Source organism: Oncorhynchus keta, chromosome 15, assembly GCF_023373465.1.
Source record: "Oncorhynchus keta strain PuntledgeMale-10-30-2019 chromosome 15, Oket_V2, whole genome shotgun sequence".
Lineage (NCBI taxonomy): Eukaryota > Metazoa > Chordata > Actinopteri > Salmoniformes > Salmonidae > Oncorhynchus > Oncorhynchus keta.
The window spans coordinates 453,316-473,699 of NC_068435.1; the positions used below are offsets into that span (position 1 = coordinate 453,316).

The 20,384-nt window shown below is 46.3% G+C and overlaps 2 long non-coding RNA genes across 9 annotated transcripts; one reads left to right on the plus strand and one right to left on the minus strand.

Moving 5' to 3' along the window:
• Nucleotides 1–1,252: 1,252 nt before the first annotated feature.
• LOC127907468 (uncharacterized) lies at nt 1,253–5,808 on the plus strand. Of its 3 annotated transcripts, none has more exons than XR_008064449.1 (4): nt 1,253–1,370; nt 3,333–3,572; nt 4,760–4,919; nt 5,700–5,808. It is a non-coding gene; the product is annotated as an uncharacterized LOC127907468 (long non-coding RNA). The 3 variants fall into 3 exon arrangements; XR_008064450.1 differs by lacking the exon at nt 1,253–1,370 and adding an exon at nt 2,290–2,388; XR_008064451.1 differs by lacking the exon at nt 1,253–1,370 and adding an exon at nt 2,522–2,620.
• On the minus strand, nt 1,670–5,449 carry LOC127907467 (uncharacterized). 6 transcript variants are annotated; one of them, XR_008064443.1, is made up of 7 exons: nt 5,274–5,449; nt 4,946–5,193; nt 4,179–4,380; nt 3,185–3,508; nt 2,751–2,910; nt 2,127–2,206; nt 1,670–1,772 (listed from the first exon to the last, which is right to left on the minus strand). It is a non-coding gene; the product is annotated as an uncharacterized LOC127907467 (long non-coding RNA). The 6 variants fall into 6 exon arrangements; XR_008064447.1 differs by lacking the exon at nt 1,670–1,772 and adding an exon at nt 2,949–3,066 and having other exon boundaries at nt 2,153–2,168; nt 2,869–2,910; nt 3,265–3,508; XR_008064446.1 differs by lacking the exon at nt 2,127–2,206 and having other exon boundaries at nt 2,869–3,028; nt 3,223–3,508.
• Nucleotides 5,809–20,384: the final 14,576 nt, after the last annotated feature.

Here is a 20,384-nt window from a genome sequence, read left to right on the forward strand (position 1 = left end):
GTTTACCTAAACCCTTCAATGGATTCTACCAGGTCCCAGTTTACCTAAACCCTTCAATGGATTCTACCTAAACCCTTCAGGTCCCAGTTTACCTAAACCCTTCAATGGATTCTACCAGGTCCCAGTTTACCTAAACCCTTCAATGGATTCTACCAGGTCCCAGACAGTTTACCTAAACCCTACAATGGATTCTACCAGGTCCCAGTTTACCTAAACCCTTCAATGGATTCTACCAGGTCCCAGTTTACCTAAACCCTTCAATGGATTCTCCAAGGTCCCAGACAGTTTACCTAAACCCTACAATGGATTCTACCAGGTCCCAGTTTACCTAAACCCTTCAATAGATTCTACCAGGTCCCAGACAGTTTACCTAAACCCTACAATGGATTCTACCAGGTCCCAGTTTACCTAAACCCTTCAATGGATTCTACCAGGTCCCAGTTTACCTAAACCCTTCAATAGATTCTACCAGGTCCCAGACAGTTTACCTAAACCCTACAATGGATTCTACCAGGTCCCAGTTTACCTAAACCCTTCAATGGATTCTACCAGGTCCCAGTTTACCTAAACCCTTCAATGGATTCTACCAGGTCCCAGTCAGTTTACCTAAACCCTACAATGGATTCTACCAGGTCCCAGTTTACCTAAACCCTTCAATGGATTCTACCAGGTCTCAGTTTACCTAAACCCTTCAATGGATTCTACCAGGTCCCAGTTTACCTAAACCCTTCAATAGATTCTACCAGGTCCCAGACAGTTTACCTAAACCCTACAATGGATTCTACCAGGTCCCAGTTTACCTAAACCCTTCAATGGATTCTACCAGGTCCCAGTTTACCTAAACCCTTCAATGGATTCTACCAGGTCCCAGTTTACCTAAACCCTTCAATAGATTCTACCAGGTCCCAGACAGTTTACCTAAACCCTACAATGGATTCTACCAGGTCCCAGTTTACCTAAACCCTTCAATGGATTCTACCAGGTCTCAGTTTACCTAAACCCTTCAATGGATTCTACCAGGTCCCAGTTTACCTAAACCCTTCAATGGATTCTACCAGGTCCCAGACAGTTTACCTAAACCCTTCAGTGGATTCTACCAGGTCCCAGTCTACCTAAACCCTTCAATGGATTCTACCAGGTCCCAGTTTACCTAAACCCTTCAATGGATTCTACCAGGTCCCAGTCTACCTAAACCCTTCAATGGATTCTACCAGGTCCCAGTTTACCTAAACCCTTCAATGGATTCTACCAGGTCCCAGTTTACCTAAATCCTTCAATGGATTCTACCAGGTCCCAGTTTACCTAAACCCTTCAATGGATTCTACCAGGTCCCAGACAGTTTACCTAAACCCTCCAATGGATTCTACCAGGTCCCAGTTTACCTAAACCCTTCAATGGATTCTACCAGGTCCCAGTTTACCTAAACCCTTCAATGGATTCTACCAGGTCCCAGACAGTTTACCTAAACCCTACAATGGATTCTACCAGGTCCCAGTTTACCTAAACCCTTCAATGGATTCTACCAGGTCCCAGTTTACCTTTCAATGGATTCTACCAGGTCCCAGTTTACCTAAACCCTTCAATGGATTCTACCAGGTCCCAGACAGTTTACCTAAACCCTACAATGGATTCTACCAGGTCCCAGTTTACCTAAACCCTTCAATAGATTCTACCAGGTCCCAGACAGTTTACCTAAACCCTTCAATGGATTCTACCAGGTCCCAGTTTACCTAAACCCTTCAATGGATTCTACCAGGTCCCAGACAGTTTACCTAAACCCTACAATGGATTCTACCAGGTCCCAGTTTACCTAAACCCTTCAATGGATTCTACCAGGTCCCAGACAGTTTACCTAAACCCTACAATGGATTCTACCAGGTCCCAGTTTACCTAAACCCTTCAATAGATTCTACCAGGTCCCAGACAGTTTACCTAAACCCTACAATGGATTCTACCAGGTCCCAGTTTACCTAAACCCTTCAATGGATTCTACCAGGTCCCAGTTTACCTAAACCCTTCAATAGATTCTACCAGGTCCCAGACAGTTTACCTAAACCCTACAATGGATTCTACCAGGTCCCAGTTTACCTAAACCCTTCAATGGATTCTACCAGGTCCCAGTTTACCTAAACCCTTCAATGGATTCTACCAGGTCCCAGTCAGTTTACCTAAACCCTTCAATGGATTCTACCAGGTCCCAGTTTACCTAAACCCTTCAATGGATTCTACCAGGTCCCAGTTTACCTAAATCCTTCAATGGATTCTACCAGGTCCCAGTTTACCTAAATCCTTCAATGGATTCTACCAGGTCCCAGTTTACCTAAACCCTTCAATGGATTCTACCAGGTCCCAGACAGTTTACCTAAACCCTCCAATGGATTCTACCAGGTCCCAGTTTACCTAAACCCTTCAATGGATTCTACCAGGTCCCAGTTTACCTAAACCCTTCAATGGATTCTACCAGGTCCCAGTTTACCTAAATCCTTCAATGGATTCTACCAGGTCCCAGTTTACCTAAATCCTTCAATGGATTCTACCAGGTCCCAGTTTACCTAAACCCTTCAATGGATTCTACCAGGTCCCAGACAGTTTACCTAAACCCTCCAATGGATTCTACCAGGTCCCAGTTTACCTAAACCCTTCAATGGATTCTACCAGGTCCCAGTTTACCTAAACCCTTCAATGGATTCTACCAGGTCCCAGTTTACCTAAATCCTTCAATGGATTCTACCAGGTCCCAGACAGTTTACCTAAACCCTTCAATGGATTCTACCAGGTCCCAGTTTACCTAAACCCTTCAATGGATTCTACCAGGTCCCAGACAGTTTACCTAAACCCTTCAATGGATTCTACCAGGTCCCAGTTTACCTAAACCCTTCAATGGATTCTACCAGGTCCCAGTCAGTTTACCTAAACCCTTCAATGGATTCTACCAGGTCCCAGTTTACCTAAACCCTTCAATGGATTCTACCAGGTCCCAGTTTACCTAAACCCTTCAATGGATTCTACCAGGTCCCAGACAGTTTACCTAAACCCTTCAATGGATTCTACCAGGTCCCAGTTTACCTAAACCCTTCAATGGATTCTACCAGGTCCCAGTTTACCTAAACCCTTCAATGGATTCTACCAGGTCCCAGTTTACCTAAATCCTTCAATGGATTCTACCAGGTCCCAGACAGTTTACCTAAACCCTTCAATGGATTCTACCAGGTCCCAGTTTACCTAAACCCTTCAATGGATTCTACCAGGTCCCAGACAGTTTACCTAAACCCTTCAATGGATTCTACCAGGTCCCAGTCAGTTTACCTAAACCCTTCAATGGATTCTACCAGGTCCCAGTTTACCTAAACCCTTCAATGGATTCTACCAGGTCCCAGACAGTTTACCTAAACCCTTCAATGGATTCTACCAGGTCCCAGACAGTTTACCTAAACCCTTCAATGGATTCTACCAGGTCCCAGTTTACCTAAACCCTTCAATGGATTCTACCAGGTCCCAGACAGTTTACCTAAACCCTTCAATGGATTCTACCAGGTCCCAGTTTACCTAAACCCTTCAATGGATTCTACCAGGTCCCAGTTTACCTAAACCCTTCAATGGATTCTACCAGGTCCCAGTTTACCTAAACCCTTCAATGGATTCTACCAGGTCCCAGTTTACCTAAACCCTTCAATGGATTCTACCAGGTCCCAGACAGTTTACCTAAACCCTTCAATGGATTATACCAGGTCCCAGACAGTTTACCTAAACCCTTCAATGGATTCTACCAGGTCCCAGTTTACCTAAACCCTTCATTGGATTCTACCAGGTCCCAGACAGTTTACCTAAACCCTTCAATGGATTCTACCAGGTCCCAGACAGTTTACCTAAACCCTTCAATGGATTCTACCAGGTCCCAGTTTACCTAAAACCTTCAATGGATTCTACCAGGTCCCAGACAGTTTACCTAAACCCTTCAATAGATTCTACCAGGTCCCAGTTTACCTAAACCCTTCAATGGATTCTACCAGGTCCCAGACAGTTCACCTAAACCCTTCAATGGATTCTACCAGGTCCCAGTTTACCTAAACCCTTCAATGGATTCTACCAGGTCCCAGTTTACCTAAACCCTTCAATGGATTCTACCAGGTCCCAGTTTACCTAAACCCTTCAATGGATTCTACCAGGTCCCAGTTTACCTAAACCCTTCAATGGATTCTACCAGGTCCCAGTTTACCTAAACCCTTCAATGGATTCTACCAGGTCCCAGACAGTTTACCTAAACCCTTCAATGGATTCTACCAGGTCCCAGACAGTTTACCTAAACCCTTCAATGGATTCTACCAGGTCCCAGACAGTTTACCTAAACCCTTCAATGGATTCTACCAGGTCCCAGTTTACCTAAACCCTTCAATGGATTCTACCAGGTCCCAGACAGTTTACCTAAATCCTTCAATGGATTCTACCAGGTCCCAGTTTACCTAAACCCTTCAATGGATTCTACCAGGTCCCAGACAGTTTACCTAAACCCTTCAATGGATTCTACCAGGTCCCAGTTTACCTAAACCCTTCAATGGATTCTACCAGGTCCCAGACAGTTTACCTAAACCCTTCAATAGATTCTACCAGGTCCCAGTTTACCTAAACCCTACAATGGATTCTACCAGGTCCCAGACAGTTTACCTAAACCCTTCAATGGATTCTACCAGGTCCCAGTTTACCTAAATCCTTCAATGGATTCTACCAGGTCCCAGGCAGTTTACCTAAACCCTTCTTCCAGGTCCCAGTTTACCTAAACCCTACAATGGATTCTACCAGGTCCCAGACAGTTTACCTAAACCCTTCAATGGATTCTACCAGGTCCCAGACAGTTTACCTAAACCCTTCAATGGATTCTACCAGGTCCCAGTTTACCTAAACCCTTCAATGGATTCTACCAGGTCCCAGTTTACCTAAACCAGTTTACCTAAACCCTTCAATGGATTCTACCAGGTCCCAGACAGTTTACCTAAACCCTTCAATGGATTCTACCAGGTCCCAGACAGTTTACCTAAACCCTTCAATGGATTCTACCAGGTCCCAGACAGTTTACCTAAACCCTTCAATGGATTCTACCAGGTCCCAGACAGTTTACCTAAACCCTTCAATGGATTCTACCAGGTCCCAGACAGTTTACCTAAACCCTTCAATGGATTCTACCAGGTCCCAGTTTACCTAAACCCTTCAATGGATTCTACCAGGTCCCAGACAGTTTACCTAAACCCCTCAATGGATTCTACCAGGTCCTAGTTTACCTAAACCCTTCAATGGATTCTACCAGGTCCCAGACAGTTTACCTAAACCCTTCAATGGATTCTACCAGGTCCCAGACAGTTTACCTAAACCCTTCAGTGGATTCTACCAGGTCCCAGACAGTTTACCTAAACCCTTCAATGGATTCTACCAGGTCCCAGTTTACCTAAACCCCTCAATGGATTCTACCAGGTCCCAGTTTACCTAAACCCTTCAATGGATTCTACCAGGTCCCAGTTTACCTAAACCCTTCAATGGATTCTACCAGGTCCCAGTTTACCTAAACCCCTCAATGGATTCTACCAGGTCCCAGTTTACCTAAACCCCTCAATGGATTCTACCAGGTCCCAGACAGTTTACCTAAACCCTTCAATGGATTCTACCAGGTCCCAGACAGTTTACCTAAACCCTTCATTGGATTCTACCAGGTCCCAGTTTACCTAAACCCTACAATGGATTCTACCAGGTCCCAGACAGTTTACCTAAACCCTTCAATGGATTCTACCAGGTCCCAGTTTACCTAAACCCTCCAATGGATTCTACCAGGTCCCAGACAGTTTACCTAAACCCTTCAATGGATTCTACCAGGTCCCAGTTTACCTAAACCCTTCAGTGGATTCTACCAGGTCCCAGTTTACCTAAACCCTTCAATGGATTCTACCAGGTCCCAGTTTATCTAAACCCTTCAATGGATTCTACCAGGTCCCAGTTTACCTAAACCCTTCAATGGATTCTACCAGGTCCCAGTTTACCTAAACCCTTCAGTGGATTCTACCAGGTCCCAGTTTACCTAAACCCTTCAATGGATTCTACCAGGTCCCAGTTTATCTAAACCCTTCAATGGATTCTACCAGGTCCCAGTTTACCTAAACCCTTCAATGGATTCTTCCAGGTCCCAGTTTACCTAAACCCTTCAATGGATTCTACCAGGTCCCAGACAGTTTACCTAAACCCTTCAATGGATTCTTACAGGTTAATTCTGAAATATTCTGAAATACTTCTATTTAACAAAAGACACAGTGATAACCTTCACCCTCCCCACTGAAGCACCTCACATAGTCAATTGTTTATCAAATACAGAGTACTCTGAAATTGTTATCTTCCCATTGCCAAAACATCATTATCCCTCAATAACTTCAAGCGAAGACTGACGAAACAAACCTGACGAACCAAACTACTCAATAATCTCCTCCATGAAGACTGGGGGTCAGCCTGATGAACCAAACTACTCAGTAATCTCCTCCATGAAGACTGGAGGTCAGGCTGATGAACCAAACTACTCATTAATCTCCTTCATGAAGACTGGGGGTCAGTATGGTGAACCAAACTACTCATTAATCTCCTCCATGAAGACTGGGGGTCAGCCTGATGAACCAAACTACTCAGTAATCTCCTCCATGAAGACAGAGGGTCAACCTGATGAATCAAACTACTCAGTAATCTCCTCCATGAAGACTGGAGGTCAGCCTGATGAACCAAACTACTCATTAATCTCCTCCATGAAGACAGAGGGTCAACCTGATGAATCAAACTACTCATTAATCTCCTCCATGAAGACAGAGGGTCAACCTGATGAATCAAACTACTCATTAATCTCCTCCATGAAGACAGAGGGTCAACCTGATGAATCAAACTACTCATTAATCTCCTCCATGAAGACAGAGGGTCAACCTGATGAATCAAACTACTCAGTAATCTCCTCAATGAAGACTGGGGGTCAGTATGATGAACCAAACTACTCAGTAATCTCCTCCATGAAGACTGGAGGTCAGCCTGATGAACCAAACTACTCGGTAATCTCCTCCATGAAGACAGAGGGTCAGCCTGATGAACCAAACTACTCATTAATCTCCCAACTATCCACAAACACACACACATTTAAACACAACTTATACGGTTTATCATTTTTTTGTGATTGCTGATCAGTTAATTTTTACATTTATTATTAGTGGGTTTTGTTATGTGTTTTAACAAACCTTTTTTATTTTTGTACTTACCGAATGTATTTATATAATTTTTGTGCTTCCAACCACCTGCACACCGTTTATTTATTCATTTTTATCTGTATTGTTGTTGACCACCTGTTTGATTTGATACAAATAAATTAAACTAAACCTGAACATCCCCTAGTTAAATAAAGGTTAAACCGTGTATTTATATTTTTATCCCCAAACTCATGGCTAAACAACAGGCACATATTGTATCATTCAGTGTAAATGTCTATCTGAAACATATCAGTGTTACTATGTTATATCCCAGTCTCCCACCTGGTCCTGAAGACAGGAACTATGTATCCAATGACATCGTTGGTGTCAGGGTCCATGGCCAGGTACTTCTTGACTCTCGGCGGCAGCAGCTGGCTAGGTATGAACTCCGACCTCTTCTCTGATTCGACAAAACTCTGCTGCTCTCTGATGGGGGTAGATAAGGTGAGAGAGAGAGAGAGAGAGAGAGAGAGAGAGAGAGAGAGAGAGAGAGAGAGAGAGAGAGAGAGAGAGAGAGAGAGAGAGAGAGAGAGAGAGAGAGAGAGAGAGAGAGAGAGAGAGAGAGAGAGAGAGAGAGAGAGGGAGATAGAGAGAGAGAGAGAGAGAGAGAGTCAGAGCTTTACAATTCTTTAACACCGAGTAGTTGTGTCATAGCAACAGTAGTTGTGTCATAGCAACAGTAGTTGTGTCATAGCAACAGTAGTTGTGTCATAGCTACAGATGTTGTGTCACAGCTACAGATGTTCTACCTGGATGTACCTTGACAGTAACAAATACAACTGAGATAGATGTAAGAATGGAAAGTTACCAGTGTCACTAAAGAAATACATATGTGAAGATATACTGGAACCTAGTCCAGTGAACAGCAGAAATAACTGACATGATCCTAACACACACAATAACAACACGCAAACAACAGACAAAATAGATAAAGATACACCAGACACCACAGATACACCAGACACCACAGATACCACAGATACACCAGATACCACAGACACATTAGAAACCAAAGATAAACCAGACCTAAAAGATATACCAGACACCACAGATACAACAGACACCACAGACACCACAGATACACCAGACACCATATATAAACCAGACATCACAGATAAAACAGATACACCAGACACCACAGATAAACCAGACCTAAAAGATATACCAGACACCACAGATACAACAGACACCACAGATACACCAGACACCACAGATACACCAGATACCACAGATACACCAGACACCACAGATAAACCAGACCTAAAAGATATACCAGACACCACAGATACAACAGACACCACAGATACACCAGACCTTAAAAGATATAACAGACACCACAGATACACCAGACACCACAGATACAACAGACATCACAGATACAACAGACATCACAGATACACCAGACACCACAGATACAACAGACACCACAGACACCACAGATACACCAGACACCATATATAAACCAGACATCACAGATAAAACAGACACCACAGATACAACAGACACCACAGATAAACCAGACCTAAAAGATATACCAGACACCACAGATACAACAGACACCACAGATACACCAGACACCACAGATACAACAGACACCACAGATAAACCAGACCTAAAAGATATACCACACACCACAGATACAACAGACACCACAGACACCACAGATACACCAGACACCATATATAAACCAGACACCACAGATAAAACAGACACCACAGATACAACAGACACCACAGATAAACCAGACCTAAAAGATATACCAGACCTAAAAGATATACCAGACACCACAGATACAACAGACACCACAGATACACCAGACACCACAGATACACCAGACACCACAGATACACCAGACACCACAGATATACCAGACACCACAGATATACCAGACACCACAGATAAACAAGACCTAAAAGATATACCAGACACCACAGATACACCAGACATACACCAGACACCACAGATACACCAGACACCACAGATACACCAGCCACCACAGATACACCAGCCAACACAGATACAACAGACACCACAGATAAACCAGACCTAAAAGATATACCAGACACCACAGATACAACAGACACCACAGATACACCAGACACCACAGATAAACCAGACCTAAAATATATACCAGACACCACAGATACACGAGACACCACATATATACCAGACACCTCAGATACACCAGACACCACAGATACACCAGACACCACAGATACACCAGACACCACAGATACACCACATATACACCAGACACCACAGATACACCAGACACCACAGATACACCAGACACCACATATACACCAGACAACACAGATACACCAGACACACCAGACACCACAGATATACCAGACACCACAGATACACCAGACACCTCAGATACACAAGACACCTCAGATACACCAGACACGACAGATACACCAGACACCTCAGATACACAAGACACCACAGATACACCAGACACCACAGATACACCAGACACCACAGATACATCAGCCTCTCACACCTCCATTTGTCTGTTTGGGTTTTTGAATGAGACCAAGAAAGGAAAGGAACTGTTGGAGAGCTGGAGTAGAGTTCAGCAGTGGAAGAGTTCACATGATTGGAAGAGTTTGTATCAAACACTAACAGCTGGAGGAACTACAGATTCACACTGATCATTCAGCTGGAGGAATGACAGATTCACACTGATCATTCAGCTGGAGGAACTACAGATTCACACTGATCATTCAGCTGGAGGAACTACAGATTCACACTGATCATTCAGCTGGAGGAACTACAGATTCACACTGATCATTCAGCTGGAGGAACTACAGATTCACACTGATCATTCAGCTGGAGGAACTACAGATTCACACTGATCATTCAGCTGGAGGAACTACAGATTTACACTGATCATTCAGCTGGAGGAACTACAGATACACACTGATCATTCAGCTGGAGGAACTACAGATTCACACTGATCATTCAGCTGGAGGAACTACAGATACGCACTGATCATTCAGCTGGAGGAACTACAGATTCGCACTGATCATTCAGCTGGAGGAACTACAGATACGCACTGATCATTCAGCTGGAGGAACTACAGATACGCACTGATCATTCAGCTGGAGGAACTACAGATTCGCACTGATCATTCAGCTGGAGGAACTACAGATTCACACTGATCATTCAGCCGGAGGAACTACAGATTCACACTGATCATTCAGCTGAGAAACACCACACTCCAAAAGGGGTTTTAGGCTGTCCCCATAGGAGAACCCTTTTTGGTTCAAGGGATAACCCCTTTTTTTGTTCCACTTAGAACCTCCGTGGAAAGGGTCCTACATGGAACCCAAAAGGGTTCTTCAAAGGGTTCCCCTATTGGGAGAGCCAAAGAAACCCTTAAGGTTCTAGATCACATGTTTTTCTCTAAGAGTGCAGTACAGAGAGCAGGAAAAGTACACTATTCTAATTATGATCAAGCCTCTAACGGCACATCAAATACATAGCTACAAGCTAAAGTTTAGAATCCCAAGACTAAAGATACAGGTCCGTTCAGTGAGCATTCCACCAAGGCGTTTTATTATTCAACTGTTCCTGTACAGGCCAGCCAACATCAGTGTCATTATTAACAGTAAAAATGTATGTCCCAATAGTACAGTCATTGAGTCGTTTTCCTCTCAAGCAGACACATGTAGCTCAGCTCTCTCCATGAATATCTCTGGCTCCCAGCCTGCAAGAGATCATGTTCACTCAGCAGGAAGAAAAGCATTCAGCAAGGGTCCCTCAGCCTACAGCATGTGTCCAAAATGGAGCCTTCAGACTACTGCATTTCTTAAACATGGAGCCCTCAGCCTACATCATGTCTTAAACATGGAGCCCTCAGCCTACATCATGTCTTAAACATAGAGCCCTCAGCCAACATCATGTCTTAAACATAGAGCCCTCAGCCTACATCCTGTCTTAAACATGGAGCCCTCAGCCTACATCCTGTCTTAAACATGGAGCCCTCAGCCTACATCATGTCTTAAACATGGAGCCCTCAGCCTACATCATGTCTTAAACATAGAGCCCTCAGCCAACATCATGTCTTAAACATAGAGCCCTCAGCCTACATCATGTCTTAAACATGGAGCCCTCAGCCTACATCATGTCTTAAACATGGAGCCCTCAGCCTACATCATGTCTTAAACATGGAGCCCTCAGCCTACATCATGTCTTAAACATGGAGCGCTCAGCCTACATCATGTCTTAAACATGGAGCGCTCAGCCTACATCATGTCTTAAACATGGAGCCCTCAGCCTACATCATGTCTTAAACATGGAGCGCTCAGCCAACATCATGTCTTAAACATGGAGCCCTCAGCCTACATCATGTCTTAAACATGGAGCCCTCAGCCTACATCATGTCTTAAACATGGAGCCCTCAGCCTACATCATGTCTTAAACATGGAGCCCTCAGCCTACATCATGTCTTAAACTTAGAGCCCTCAGCCTACATCATGTCTTAAACATAGAGCCCTCAGCCTACATCATGTCTTAAACATGGAGCCCTCAGCCTACATCATGTCTTAAACATAGAGCCCTCAGCCAACATCATGTCTTAAACATAGAGCCCTCAGCCTACATCATGTCTTAAACATGGAGCCCTCAGCCTACATCATGTCTTAAACATGGAGCCCTCAGCCTACATCCTGTCTTAAACATGGAGCCCTCAGCCTACATCATGTCTTAAACATAGAGCCCTCAGCCTACATCATGTCTTAAACATGGAGCGCTCAGCCTACATCATGTCTTAAACATGGAGCCCTCAGCCTACATCATGTCTTAAACTTAGAGCCCTCAGCCTACATCATGTCTTAAACATAGAGCCCTCAGCCTACATCATGTCTTAAACATGGAGCCCTCAGCCTACATCATGTCTTAAACTTAGAGCCCTCAGCCTACATCATGTCTTAAACATGGAGCCCTCAGCCTACATCATGTCTTAAACATGGAGCCCTCAGCCTACATCATGTCTTAAACATGGAGCCCTCAGCCTACATCATGTCTTAAACATGGAGCCTACAGTCTGGTCCTTCAGCATGTCTCCAACATGGACCTTCAGCATGTCTCCAACATGGAGCCTTTAGCATGTTTCCAACATGGACACTTCAGTTTGGCACTTCAGCCTACAGCATGTCTCCAACATGGAGCCTTCAGTCTGGTCCTTCAGCCTACAGCATGTCTCCAACATGAAGCCTTCAGTCTGGTCCTTCAGCCTACAGCATGTCTCCAACATGGAGCCTTCAGTCTGGTCCTTCAGCCTACAGCATGTCTCCAACATGAAGCCTTCAGTCTGGTCCTTCAGCATGTCTCCAACATGGAGCCTTCAGTCTGGTCCTTCAGCATGTCTCCAACATGGAGCCTTCAGTCTGGTCCTTCAGCCTACAGCATGTCTCCAACATGGAGCCTTCAGTCTGGTCCTTCAGCCTACAGCATGTCTCCAACATGGAGCCTTCAGTCTGGTCCTTCAGCATGTCTCCAACATGGAGCCTTCAGTCTGGTCCTTCAGCCGACAGCATGTCTCCAACATGGAGCCTTCAGTCTGGTCCTTCAGCCTACAGCATGTCTCCAACATGGAGCCTTCAGTCTGGTCCTTCAGCCTACAGCATGTCTCCAACATGGAGCCTTCAGTCTGGTCCTTCAGCATGTCTCCAACATGAAGCCTTCAGTCTGGTCCTTCAGCATGTCTCCAACATGGAGCCTTCAGTCTGGTCCTTCAGCCGACAGCATGTCTCCAACATGGAGCCTTCAGTCTGGTCCTTCAGCCGACAGCATGTCTCCAACATGAAGCCTTCAGTCTGGTCCTTCAGCCTACAGCATGTCTCCAACATGAAGCCTTCAGTCTGGTCCTTCAGCCTACAGCATGTCTCCAACATGGAGCCTTCAGTCTGGTCCTTCAGCCTACAGCATGTCTCCAACATGGAGCCTTCAGTCTGGTCCTTCAGCCTACAGCATGTCTCCAACATGGAGCCTTCAGTCTGGTCCTTCAGCCAACAGCATGTCTCCAACATGGAGCCTTCAGTCTGGTCCTTCAGCATGTCTCCAACATGGAGCCTTCAGTCTGGTCCTTCAGCCTACAGCATGTCTCCAACATGAAGCCTTCAGTCTGGTCCTTCAGCATGTCTCCAACATGGAGCCTTCAGTCTGGTCCTTCAGCCTACAGCATGTCTCCAACATGGAGCCTTCAGTCTGGTCCTTCAGCCTACAGCATGTCTCCAACATGGAGCCTTCAGTCTGGTCCTTCAGCATGTCTCCAACATGGAGCCTTCAGTCTGGTCCTTCAGCCTACAGCATGTCTCCAACATGGAGCCTTCAGTCTGGTCCTTCAGCATGTCTCCAACATGGAGCCTTCAGTCTGGTCCTTCAGCCTACAGCATGTCTCCAACATGGAGCCTTCAGTCTGGTCCTTCAGCCTACAGCATGTCTCCAACATGAAGCCTTCAGTCTGGTCCTTCAGCATGTCTCCAACATGGAGCCTTCAGTCTGGTCCTTCAGCCGACAGCATGTCTCCAACATGGAGCCTTCAGTCTGGTCCTTCAGCCTACAGCATGTCTCCAACATGAAGCCTTCAGTCTGGTCCTTCAGCCTACAGCATGTCTCCAACATGGAGCCTTCAGTCTGGTCCTTCAGCCTACAGCATGTCTCCAACATGGAGCCTTCAGTCTGGTCCTTCAGCCTACAGCATGTCTCCAACATGGAGCCTTCAGTCTGGTCCTTCAGCCTACAGCATGTCTCCAACATGGAGCCTTCAGTCTGGTCCTTCAGCCTACAGCATGTCTCCAACATGGAGCCTTCAGTCTGGTCCTTCAGCCTACAGCATGTCTCCAACATGAAGCCTTCAGTCTGGTCCTTCAGCATGTCTCCAACATGGAGCCTTCAGTCTGGTCCTTCAGCCTACAGCATGTCTCCAACATGGAGCCTTCAGTCTGGTCCTTCAGCCTACAGCATGTCTCCAACATGAAGCCTTCAGTCTGGTCCTTCAGCATGTCTCCAACATGGAGCCTTCAGTCTGGTCCTTCAGCCGACAGCATGTCTCCAACATGGAGCCTTCAGTCTGGTCCTTCAGCCTACAGCATGTCTCCAACATGGAGCCTTCAGTCTGGTCCTTCAGCATGTCTCCAACATGGAGCCTTCAGTCTGGTCCTTCAGCCTACAGCATGTCTCCAACATGGAGCCTTCAGTCTGGTCCTTCAGCCTACAGCATGTCTCCAACATGGAGCCTTCAGTCTGGTCCTTCAGCATGTCTCCAACATGGAGCCTTCAGTCTGGTCCTTCAGCCTACAGCATGTCTCCAACATGGAGCCTTCAGTCTGGTCCTTCAGCCTACAGCATGTCTCCAACATGGAGCCTTCAGTCTGGTCCTTCAGCCTACAGCATGTCTCCAACATGGAGCCTTCAGTCTGGTCCTTCAGCCTACAGCATGTCTCCAACATGGAGCCTTCAGTCTGGTCCTTCAGCCTACAGCATGTCTCCAACATGGAGCCTTCAGTCTGGTCCTTCAGCATGTCTCCAACATGGAGCCTTCAGTCTGGTCCTTCAGCATGTCTCCAACATGGAGCCTTCAGTCTGGTCCTTCAGCCTACAGCATGTCTCCAACATGGAGCCTACAGCATGTCTCCAACATGGAGCCTACAGCATGTCTCCAACATGAAGCCTTCAGTCTGGTCCTTCAGCCTACAGCATGTCTCCAACATGGAGCCTTCAGTCTGGACCTTCAGCCTACAGCATGTCTCCAACATGGAGCCTTCAGTCTGGTCCTTCAGCATGTCTCCAACATGGAGCCTTCAGTCTGGTCCTTCAGCCTACAGCATGTCTCCAACATGGAGCCTTCAGTCTGGTCCTTCAGCCTACAGCATGTCTCCAACATGGAGTCTACATTCTGGTCCTTCAGCCGACAGCATGTCTCCAACATGAAGCCTTCAGTCTGGTCCTCCAGCATGTCTCCAACATGGAGCCTTCAGTCTGGTCCTTCAGCATGTCTCCAACATGGAGCCTTCAGTCTGGTCCTTCAGCCGACAGCATGTCTCCAACATGAAGCCTTCAGTCTGGTCCTTCAGCCTACAGCATGTCTCCAACATGGAGCCTTCAGTCTGGTCCTTCAGCCTACAGCATGTCTCCAACATGGACCTTCAGCATGTCTCCAACATGGAGCCTTCAGTCTGGTCCTTCAGCCTACAGCATGTCTCCAAAATGGAGCCTTCAGTCTGGTCCTTCAGCCTACAGCATGTCTCCAACATGGAGCCTTCAGTCTGGTCCTTCAGCCTACAGCATGTCTCCAACATGGAGCCTTCAGTCTGGTCCTTCAGCCTACAGCATGTCTCCAACATGGAGCCTTCAGTCTGGTCCTTCAGCATGTCTCCAACATGGAGCCTACAGTCTGGTCCTTCAGCCTACAGCATGTCTCCAACATGGAGCCTTCAGTCTGGTCCTTCAGCCTACAGCATGTCTCCAAAATGGAGCCTTCAGTCTGGTCCTTCAGCATGTCTCCAACATGGAGCCTTCAGTCTGGTCCTTCAGCCTTCAGCATGTCTCCATCATGGAGCCTTCTGACCATGTGTCTACAGAACAGTGTGATATTGTACCACGGGTTACTAAACTAACATCTCAAATTATTGTAAGATGGTCATGCCATGGATCATGTCACTATTTGACTTGGAATTTTTGGATCCCTTTTGGTATTAACCTTTATTATTTAGTCCACATAAACACATTTAATAACACATTCATAAACGGCAAAAAAGACAGTCAAAAAATAAATCACAGGGAATAAGGTTTGAAGAATCTATTTCTTTTACACATATTTAAACCCTTATTTTTGGTGGCACAAACCTACCTCCATACTTCAATGTGTTTGTATGTCTTACTTTCAGGTGAGTCCTGTGTCACGTGTGGTGGTCGTAGAGCAGAACAGAGACAGAGAACATGAGACTCTTCCCTTTGTGCCACTCCATAGGTCAAACCGATGTTTTCATGTCTCATAGTCTAACAAACACCGCTGTAGCTCGGCCACCTTCCACCACAGATACGGAAGGCCAACACACCCAGTTATCTCTATCTTAAACTGATCCATTATTATTATTATATTACTTAGATTGAGGCAAGGGTGCCAACAGAGCATATTTACTCCAGACATACAAGTCAGCAGTCAGTCACATACCTGTGTCAACACAATATAGTAAGCAAAACCCTCAACACACAAACTACTACTACAGTCATCTTTAGTCGTATTAGAACAACAGTCACTTCACCACACCAAGACTGTTACAGCCAGGACATGAGTTAATCCCGCGGATAGATTATAAATGATCAAACAGCAGAGGAGAGGAGCAGTAGAGAGATGGCACAGTCCTCCTCTCCTCCTCATCCTCCTGTTCTTACCCTATGGTGCTGTGCTGGATTCTCTTGTGGGCAGCATATGACAGCTGACTAAAAGAGGAGCGAGAGCTGTGATGGCTGATGCTCTCATGCTGCTGCTTCTTGTCACTGTGGTGGTGGTGCTGTTTCTCGTGGAACGATGCAGACATCCTGACTGGCTGGCTGATAAGTTCAGACTCCAGGCTCCCCGCCACACGCTAAGTTCAATCAGAACAGGATTTGAATCTACTCAGTGTAAATAAGTCTGTAAAACATCCTGATTATGGTTATGATGGGGTTATGTTATAGTTGGTTTAGTTCAAGCTTGCAGTTAAATATGTCAATTTATGATTAAATGGTTTTAATTGATATTATTATTGATTGACAACTAAATATAACAGTTCTAGATTAGTTCACAGTGTATTAAAATGGCAAAGCTGTTATTAAAAGAATCTGATTGGAATAGCCAAGTTCACAATTAATTTAATCTTTACTAGTAGGCTACATTGTGTCTTTAACGAATTGACTTCTTCTCCTCCTCCAGACTAACAGTCACTTCAGTCTTCAGTCTGGAAACTGGAAACTGAGATAGACTAAAGTGCTATTCCAGAGTAGATTTTGAGCCAGACTGACACTGGAAAGGCTGAGCCCCATCAGGTGTCATGGGCGGGATATGCCTACCCAGGGTGAGTAAGGGTATGAAAAGGCCTACCCAGGGTGAGTAAGGGTATGAAAAGGCCTACCCAGGGTGAGTAAGGGTATGAAAAGGCCTACCCAGGGTGAGTAAGGGTATGAAAAGGCCTACCCAGGGTGAGTAAGGCCTACCCAGGGTGATGAAACCCAGGGTGAGTAAGGGTATGAAAAGGCCTACCCAGGGTGAGTAAGGGTATGAAAAGGCCTACCCAGGGTGAGTAAGGGTATGAAAAGGCCTACCCAGGGTGAGTAAGGGTATGAAAAGGCCTACCCAGGGTGAGTAAGGGTATGAAAAGGCCTACCCAGGGTGAGTAAGGGTATGAAAAGGCCTACCCAGGGTGAGTAAGGGTATGAAAAGGCCTACCCAGGGTGAGTAAGGGTATGAAAAGGCCTACCCAGGGTGAGTAAGGTATGAAAAGGCCTACCCAGGGTGAGTAAGGTATGGATAGGCCTACCCAGGGTGAAGAGTATGGATAGGCCTACCCAGGGTGAGTAAGGCCCTACCCAGGGTGAGTAAGAGTATGGATAGGCCTACCCAGGGTAGTAAGGGTATGAAAAGGCCCCCAGGGTGAGTAAGGTATGGATATGCCTACCCAGGGTGAGTAAGGTGAGTAAGAAAAGGGGCCTACCCAGGGTGAGTAAGGGTATGAAAAGGCCTACCCAGGGTGAGTAAGAGTATGGATAGGCCTACCCAGGGTGAGTAAGAGTATGGATATACCCAGGGTGAGGATATGCCTACCCAGGGTGAGTGAAAGGCCTACCCAGGGTGAGTAAGGGTATGAAAAGGCCTACCCAGGGTGAGTAAGAGTAATGGATAGGCCTACCCAGGTATGGGTGAAAAAAGGCCTACCCAGGGTGAGTAAGAGGGTATGAAAAGGCCTACCCAGGGTGAGTAATAGGCCTACCCAGGGTATGAAATAGGCCTACCCAGGGTGAGTAAGGGGATATGCCTGGGTGAAAAGGCCTACCCAGGGTGAGTAAGGGTATGGATAGGCCTACCCAGGGTGAGTAAGGGTATGAAAAGGCCTACCCAGGGTGAGTAAGGTATGGATAGGCCTACCCAGGGTGAGTAAGTATGGATATGCCTACCCAGGGTGAGTAAGAGTATGGATATGCCTACCCAGGGTGAGTAACTGAAAAGGCCTACCCAGGGTGAGTAAGGGTATGAAAAGGCCTCCCAGGGTGAGTAAGGGTATGAAAAGGCCTAGGGTGTAAGGGTATGAAAAGGCCTGATGGGAAACTGGGTCATGTGCTCCTATGGGAAACTGGGTGAGTCATGGATATGCCTACCCAGGGTGAGTAAGGGTATGAAACCCAGGGTGAGTAAGGGTATGAAAAGGCCTACCCAGGGTGAGTAAGGGTATGAAAAGGCCTACCCAGGGTGGTAAACTACCCAGGGTGAGTAAGGGTGTGAAAAGGCCTACCCAGGGTGAGTAAGGGTATGAAAAGGCCTACCCAGGGTGAGTAAGAGTATGGATATGCCTATGAGTAAGGGTATGAAAAGGCCTACCCAGGGTGAGTAAGAGTATGGATAGGCCTACCCAGGGTGAGTAAGGGTATGAAAAGGTCTACCCAGGGTGGGTATGGGTATTGATAGGCCTACCCTGGGAGGGTGGGAAACTGGGTAAGCATGTGCATCCCTATGGGAAACTGAGTCATGTGCGCCTAAAACTGGGTCATGTGCTCCTATGGGAAACTGGGTCATGTGCTCCTATGGGAAACTGGGTCATGTGCTCCTATGGGAAACTGGGTCATGTGCTCCTATGGGAAACTGGGTCATGTGCTCCTATGGGAAACTGGGGTCATGTGCTCCTATGGGAAACTGGGTCATGTGCTCCTATGGGAAACTGGGGTCATGTGCTCCTATGGGAAACTGGGGCATGTGCTGTTATGGGAAACTGGGTCATGTGCTCCTATGGGAAACTGGGGTCATGTGCTCCTATGGGAAACTGGGTCATGTGCTCCTATGGGAAACTGGGGCATGTGCATGGGAAACTGGGGTCTCTCTATGGGAAACTGGGGCAAAAACTGGGTCATGTGCTCCTATGGGAAACTGGGTCATGTGCTCCTATGGGAAACTGGGTCATGTGCTCCTATGGGAAACTGGGTCATGTGCTCCTATGGGAAACTGGGTCATGTGCTCCTATGGGAAACTGGGGCATGTGCTCCTATGGGAAACTGGGTCATGTGCTCCTATGGGAAACTGGGTCATGTGCTCCTATGGGAAACTGGGTCATGTGCTCCTATGGGAAACTGGGTCATGTGCTCCTATGGGAAACTGGGGCATGTGCTCCTATGGGAAACTGGGGCATGTGCTCCTATGGGAAACTGGGGCATGTGCTCCTATGGGAAACTGGGTCATGTGCTCCTATGGGAAACTGGGTCATGTGCTCCTATGGGAAACTGGGGCATGTGCTCCTATGGGAAACTGGGTCATGTGCTCCTCTAGCATTTTATTTAATCCATTTGTTCATTTGATTGTTGACAAACAAAACAAAAGAGTATTGGGTAACTAAATAGTAGACAACCAACCCATGATCAGATCATTAAAGATACTACAGAAATACTGTGGAGGTCTGTCTGACAGGGTGCAATCACTGGCATGTACACTACACTTCCACACACTGGCATGTACACTACACTTCCACACACTGGCATGTACACTACACTTCCACACACTGGCATGTACACTACACTTCCACACACTGGCATGTACACTACACTTCCACACACTGGCATGTACACTACACTTCCACACACTGGCATGTACACTACACTTCCACACACTGGCATGTACACTACACTTCCACACACTGGCATGTACACTACACTTCCACACACTGGCATGTACACTACACTTCCACACACCGGCATGTACACTACACTTCCACACACTGGCATGTACACTACACTTCCACACACTGGCATGTACACTACACTTCCACACACTGGCATGTACACTACACTTCCACACACTGGCATGTACACTACACTTCCACACACTGGCATGTACACTACACTTCCACACACTGGCATGTACACTACACTTCCACA